Consider the following 7,456-nt stretch of genomic DNA (forward strand, 5'->3'; position numbering starts at 1 on the left):
TCTGGTAGTTTTCCTTCCCTTTCTATTTCTTGGAATAGCTTGAGAAGGATAGGTATTATCTCTGCTGTAAACGTCTGGTAGAACTCCCCTGGGAAGCCATCTGGTCCTGGACTCTTATTGTTGGGAGATTTTTGATAACCAATTCAATTTCTTTGCTGGTTATGGGCCTGTTCAATCTTTCTATTTCCTCCTGATTGAGTTTTGGAAGAGTGTGGGTGTTCAGGTATTTGTCCATTTCTTCCAGGTTGTCCAATTTGTTGGCATACAATTTTTCATAGTATTCCCTGATAATTGTTTGTATCTCTGAGGGATTGGTTGTCATAATTCCATTTTCATTCATGATTTTATCTACTTGGGTCATCTCCCTTTTCTTTTTGAGAAGCCTGGCTAGAAGTTTGTCAATTTTGTTTATTTTTTTCAAAAAAAAAAAAAAAAACAAAACAACTCTTGGTTTCGTTGATCTGCTCTACAGTGTTTTTAGATTCTATATTGTTTATTTCTGCTCTGATCTTTATTATTTCTCTTCTTCTGCTGGGTTTAGGCTGCCTTTGCTGTTCTGCTTCTATTTCCTTTCGGTGTGCTGTTAGATTTTGTATTTGGGATTTTTCTTGTTTCTTGAGATAGGCCTTGATTGCAATGTATTTTCCTCTCAGAACTGCCTTCGCTGCATCCCAAAGCGTTTGGATTGTTGTATTTTCATTTTGGTTTGTTTCTATATATTTTTTAATTTCTTCTCTAACTGCCTATTTGACCCACTCATTTCTTAGTAGGGTGTTCTTTAACCTCCATGCTTTTGGAGGTTTTCCAGTCTTTTTCCTGTGGTTGATTTCAAGCTTCATAGCATTGTGGTCTGAAACTATGCATGGTATAATTTCAATTCTTGTAAACTTATGAAGGGCTGTTTGTGACCCAGTACATGATCTATCTTGGAGAATGTTCCAAGTGTACTCAAGAAGAAAGTGTATTCTGTTGCTTTGGGTTGCAGAGTTCTAAATATATCTGTCAAGTCCATCTGATCCAGTGTATCATTCAGGGCCCTTGTTTCTTAATTGACCGTGTGTCTAGATGATCTATCCATTTCTGTAAGTGGAGTGTTAAAGTGCCCTGCAATTACCACATTCTTATCATTAAGATTGCTTATGTTTATGAGTAATTGTTTTATATATTTGGGGGCTCCAGTATTCGGTGCATAGACATTTATAATTGTTAGCTCTTCCTGATGGATAGACCCTGTAATTATTATATAATGCCCTTCTTCGTCTCTTGTAACAACCTTTAATTTAAAGTCTAGTTTGTCTGATATTAGTATGGCTACTCCAGCTTTCTTTTGGCTTCCAGTAGCATGATAAAGAGTTCACCATCCCCTCACTCTCAATCTAAAGGTGCCCTCAGATCTAAAATGAGTCTCTTGTAGGGGCGCCTGGGTGGCGCAGTCGGTTAAGCGTCCGACTTCAGCCAGGTCACGATCTCGCGGTCCGTGAGTTTGAGACCCGCGTCGGGCTCTGGGCTGATGGCTCAGAGCCTGGAGCCTGTTTCCGATTCTGTGTCTCCCTCTCTCTCTGCCCCTCGCCCGTTCATGCTCTGTCTCTCTCTGTCCCAAAAATAAACGTTGAAAAAAAAATTAAAAAAAAAAAAATAAAAAAATAAAATGAGTCTCTTGTAGACAGCAAATAGATGGGTCTTGTTTATCTGTCCATTCTGATACCCTATGTCTTTTGGTTGGCACATTGAATCCATTTACATTCAGTGTTATTATAGAAAGATATGGGTTTAGAGTCATTGTGATGTCTGTATGATTTATGCTTGTAGTGATGTCTTTGGTACTTTGTCTCACAAGATCCCCCTTAAGATTTCTTGTAGGGCTGGTTTAGTGGTGACAAATTCCTTCAGTTTTTGTTTTTTTTTTTGTTTTTTTGGGAAGACCTTTATCTCTCCTTCTATTCTAAATGACAGACTTGCTGGATAAAGGATTCCTGGCTGCATATTTTTCCTGTTCAACACATTGAAGATCTCGTGCCAATCCTTTCTTCCCTGCCAAGTTTCAAAAGAGAGATCAGTCACGAGTCTTATAGGTCTCCCTTTATATGTGAGGGCACGTTTATCCCTTGCTGCTTTCAGAATTTTCTCTTTATCCTTGTATTGTGCCAGTTTCACTATGATATGTCGTGCAGAGGATCGATTCAAGTTACATCTGAAGGGAGTTCTCTGTGCCTCTTGGATTTCAATGCCCTTTTCCTTCCCCAGTTCAGGGACGTTCTCAGCTATTATTTCTTCAAGTACCCCTTCAGCACCTTTCCCTCTCTCTTCCTCCTCTGGGATACCAATTATGCGTATATTATTTCTTTTTAGTGTATCACTTAGTTCTCTAATTTTCCCCTCATACTCCTGGATTTTTTTATCTCTCTTTTTCTCAGCTTCCTCTTTTTCCATAACTTTATCTTCTAGTTCACCTATTCTCTCCTCTGCCTCTTCAATCCGAGCCGTCGTCATTTCCATTTTGTTTTGCATTTCGTTTAACGCGTTTTTCAGCTCCTTCTGACTGTTCCTTAGTCCCTTGATCTCTGTAGCAATAGATTCTCTGCTGTCCTCTATACTGTTTTCAAGCCCAGCGATTAAGTTATGACTATTATTCTAAATTCACTTTCTATTATATTATTTAAATACTTTCTTGATCAGTTCATTAGCTGTTGTTATTTCCTGGATATTCTTTTGAGGGGAATTCTTCCGTTTGGTCATTTTGGATAGTCCCTGGAGTGGTGCAGGCCTGCAAGGCACTTCCCCTGTGCTGTGGTGTATAACTGGAGTTGGTGGGTGGAGCCGCAGTCAGACCTGATGTCTGCCCCCAGCCCACCTCTGGGGCCACAGTCAGACTGGTGTGTGTCTTCTCTTCCCCTCTCCTAGGGGCGGGATTCACTGTGGGGTGGCGTGGCCCATTTGGGCTACTTGCACACTGCCAGGCTTGTGGTGCTGGGGATCTGGCGTATTAGCTGGGGTGGGTAGGCAAGGTGCAAAGGGGCAGGAGGGGCAGGCTTAGCTTGCTTCTCCTTAGGTGATCCACTTCAGGAGGGGCCCTGTGGCAGAGGGAGGGAGTCAGACCCGCTGCTGGAGGTTTGGCTCCGCAGAAGCACAGCGTTGGGTGTTTGCGCGGAGCAAGCAATCTCCCTGGCAGGAACTGGTTCCCTTTGGGATTTTGGCTGGGGGATGGGAGAGGGAGATGGCGCTGGCTAGCGCCTTTGTTCCCCACCAAACTCAGCTCTGTCATCCGGGGGCTCAGCAGCTCTCTCTCCCTTTGTCCTCCAGCCTTCCCGCTTTCCGAGCAGAGCTGTTAACTTATGACCTCCCAGACGCTAAGTCGCGCTTGCTGTGGGAACACAGTCCGTCAGGCCCCTCCGCTTTTGCCAGCCAGACTCGGGGGCTCTTCTTGGCCCGCAGGCTGCCCCTCCACCCTGGCTCCCTCGCGCCAGTTCGTGGAGCGTGCACAACCTCTCTGCCCTTCCTACCCTCTTCCATGGGACTCTCATCTGCACTTGGGTCCAGAGACTCCATTCCTGTAGTCTTCTGGTGGTATTCTGGCTTATTTAGGCAGGTGTAGGTTGAATCTAAGTGATCAGCAGGACGCGCGGTGAGCCCAGCGTCCTCCTACGCCGCCATCTCACTTCTCCGAGGAGGAGGCTTTAATGCCTGTCAAGTGGTCAGACTGAAAGGAGAAATGGTGTGCTTAATGTCCCCCCTCCTTCAGTAAATCTTGAATTATGGGGTGCAATTACTCAGTCCTCTATTGCACGCAATATTGATGTATATATACTGTCCTACAGACTCCTGATATTTAGCTCCCCCCAGGAAAGCCAGGCCCATTGGCCTTGATGGCATGTGAGGGCATCCACACCATTAACAAGACAATGCAGGGTCAAAGGGGCCACTATTGCTAAAAGAGATTCAGTAAAGATTCTTCCAATAGTGACATCAAATGGATGTTGAGACCCTTCTACTATCTCTCCCTTTACACCTTGTAAGCTAAAGGGCACCACACTTATATTTGGAGGGGTTCCTGGGAAGCACTGTACCTTGGCTTCAGGGTCAATGAGAGAAATAAAGTGTTGTCTATGTCTATGTCCTACAGGGTAATTACAGAAGTATACAGGCAGTTGTCCCAGGAGGAAGGACATACTCCACAAACCTCCTGGTCCCTAGGCAGGGCCTTGGCATCTCCCCACCCACTGGGATCCCAGCTCCCCACTACCAGGGCTGTCATGACCAGAGAAGTGATGGCACCCACCCAAAGGGTAGGATCAGCATTCTCTCAAAGATTCCAAAGAGTCTGATCAGTTTCTGACTTGTGTTCAGGCTGTCCTGAGATTAAGTGACTAGGGATCCCTCTTCTCAGAGCTGTGCATAAAGAGAAGTGTGGGCATCATCTCTAGAGCGAGAGAGCTGAGTTGAAGTGCCACCCCTTGAATGGGGCAGATAAGAGGCCCCCAAGATCCATATGCTGCTGGACCCTCCTGTGGGCTCCTATATGGAGGTGGTGATTCCATCAACCTTTGCAGCAAAGAAGTCTTGGGCTTCTTGAAAATTCTCCTTTTCACATCTGACCATGGCATGCATGCTAATTCCTGCTACACTAAAGCTGGTATTTCCATGAATTGTATTGGCACAAGGCTTAAAATCAGAGTGGTCCTTCATGATTCTATTGTCCTTAGACTATGTTGCCAAGTGCCTCTCCTCCAGGTTGGAAATGGACAAGGGCTCATGGGCACATGACATAAGGCAAACAAAACAACAACAACACAAAACCCACAGAAAACAAAACCCACACCCATTGGATTGAATTGTCCCCATTGTATCTTAGAGTTGTATTGTGTCACCTGGGCTTGACCTCTCCCAGTGGGCCTGTGCTATCATGCCATAAAACTCCAAGTCCGGAGAATAAGAGCTTCTTTCTTTCACTTCTGTGGGCTCTTGGGCCCTGGAGAGCCTCTTCATCAAAGCCTCCCCTTTTTAATTGGTCTGTGTCTCCTGATCGGTGCCTTGGTGTGATTGTGATAGCCTTTTGATACAGTGAAAAGACTGGAAGCTCCGTAGGTTGTCTCTAAGTAAACAGGCTGTTGTTACCTTGAGCTTTTCAGTGATTTTAGAATCTAGGGGACTTGGGCCAACCCAGACAGCTGTAGTATGTCAAGTGCTTAAAGCAACAGCTTGGAGCCAATTGTGAAGACCCACTAGAGCCAATCAATGTCCTTGTCTCCCTCCCTTTGGATAAATTATTCCAGGAAACCTTGCATTTTCATGATGGTGTAGTGCCTGTCACCATTTCTCTCTTTCACACTGGTCCGTGGATATGTTGGTGTAGTGGTCTTGACAGGGAAGACCTAGGAAAGAAGTTAGCTCTTCCCAGACACGTGTGCTGAGGCCTCCCACACTGGGGTGTCCCCTCAACGCCTGTCAAATAGGGAGTCATTGTCAACATCTGTGAGGAATACAGCTAGTAGGGGGAGGTTGCCTTGACCATGTCCTCCGCCCAGGGAGACATGATGCTCCTGGTCGAGTTGCCCCTGTCACCAGGTAGGCATGGCTAAGCAAGCGCAACACCAGGGTACTGGCCACAGCACAGTGGACCCAGCACCTGGAGGCTTCTTCGACACTAATCTAGGGATATGGTCCTCGGTGTCCAGCAATATCTCAGTTGGAGATGAGTAGGAAATACACACCTCTGGAACCCCAGGATCGTGCCTGATTTTTGGTCTCTGCAGGAGTCTGACCTTTTATGGCACTGATAACTTAGGGTGGGGGTTTCTGGCAACACCTGGCATCATCTGAAAGAAAGCTACAGATGAACAGCAAGCTCCAGCTCCTTCCTAGAGCAGCTGAGATGTGGGGGTGAGGAACGAGTGAGCCATTCTCAGTGCTAACACATTGTTGGAGGGCACCACCTAGGCCCCCAATCCCATCCTTGGGGAAAAATGTGTAGGGGACCCCAGCTGTTGTATAGAATTAAGAACATGTAGACTGTATCCTGCTGAAGGAAGAGGCAAGAGCCATTTGCTCAGGGTGTTGACAGGCAGCTACCTAAGAATCCAAGCTCCTGCTTTGAGTACCTGAGATACATGGGGCCCTCCTGACTCAAGGTGGGGTTTCAGTGCACCCCCAACAAAGGAAATGGAGGCACAGGATTTATGATTTACAGGGCCCAGAACAAGGGGGCACAAGTACCCAGGGAATGGCAGGCCTCCTTCCCACATTCCCTGTGATCAGGACATAGAAAACAGGGTAGCAAGCACCCAATTACATAGGAGTGGATGGAGTTGAAGTCCCTAGCTTTTCACAGGCTCACCTCTGTGTGGTTATTCTAGAGGGCGCTCAGAAAACCAAAGGGGGAATCCTAGGCAGATTCTTATCTAAGATTAAGCTCACTGAAAAGTAGGCAAAAGAAAGGGAGCAGAGATTCACATTCATCGGTCCCCCTCTGAATACCAGAGTCATCCATAGGCACTTGTGCCTACCTTTTGGATTCATTTCATTGCGTCCTCCTTTCAGCCTCATGGTCTCAGTCTCCCACATTTGGAAATTTTGTCTCCAGGGAGGCACAGCTTGCGCTAAGTGGAACCTAATGCCAGTCCCCATTCCCTCACAGTCACAGACACCCCAGTGTGGGATAGACAGTGTGGGTGGGTCATATCCCACCATTACCCTGGACCCATGCCAAATCGGGGAAAGAGAGATTACCTGGAGAATGAGAAAATGTTCAGTGCGCAAGAGCACAGTTTTGGAGAAAACTTATGAATTTGTCCCTAAGAGAGCTTCTGTCAACTTCTCTTAATTCTGGAAGCATATACCTCAGTTCAAGACCCAGATGCTGGCTCAGGTCCTCTGCACATAATCTCGCGCTACGTTTGGGCTCTTGGAAGCTTACACATATACATAGAGGCCACAACCACGCAGTTTTTAAGTTTTATTTCAGTGTTCTGTTCAGTGACACATGAGAGATGTGTGTCAGAATCGTGATGTGCCTGTGGACCCCTGTGTCTCCTGCAGACTCCCGAAATGTGGATGTCAGCTCTGAAGCCTCATTACTGTATTTTCACACATGTGCCAGTTGGATTGTCTATAGTTGTTCAGCAGTCAGGAGGCTAATTATGGATTGTCTTCAGCAACAATCAGTCCCTCAACTTTCTCGGTGTTGATAATCTGACATTTGTGGTGACACCACAAGGAATGCAGCTATTATGGCTTAAATGGGACCAAAAACCACTCTGAGATATACCAGGGATTCATGACTTTGCCTGACTGGCCGCATTCTTCTTGGAGGGGTCCACTGTCTGTGCGCCCACCAGTGCCTCGTCCAGTGCATCGTGGAGGATCCCAGCCTACGTGGCAATGGCAGTTCCTATTATTGTCGCACATCCCTCTGTGACTGCATTTCTCCGGGATACAGTCATAGTTCAGCTGAGCCACACTG

The sequence above is a fragment of the Lynx canadensis genome, chromosome B3 (genome assembly GCF_007474595.2).
Source record: "Lynx canadensis isolate LIC74 chromosome B3, mLynCan4.pri.v2, whole genome shotgun sequence".
NCBI lineage: Eukaryota > Metazoa > Chordata > Mammalia > Carnivora > Felidae > Lynx > Lynx canadensis.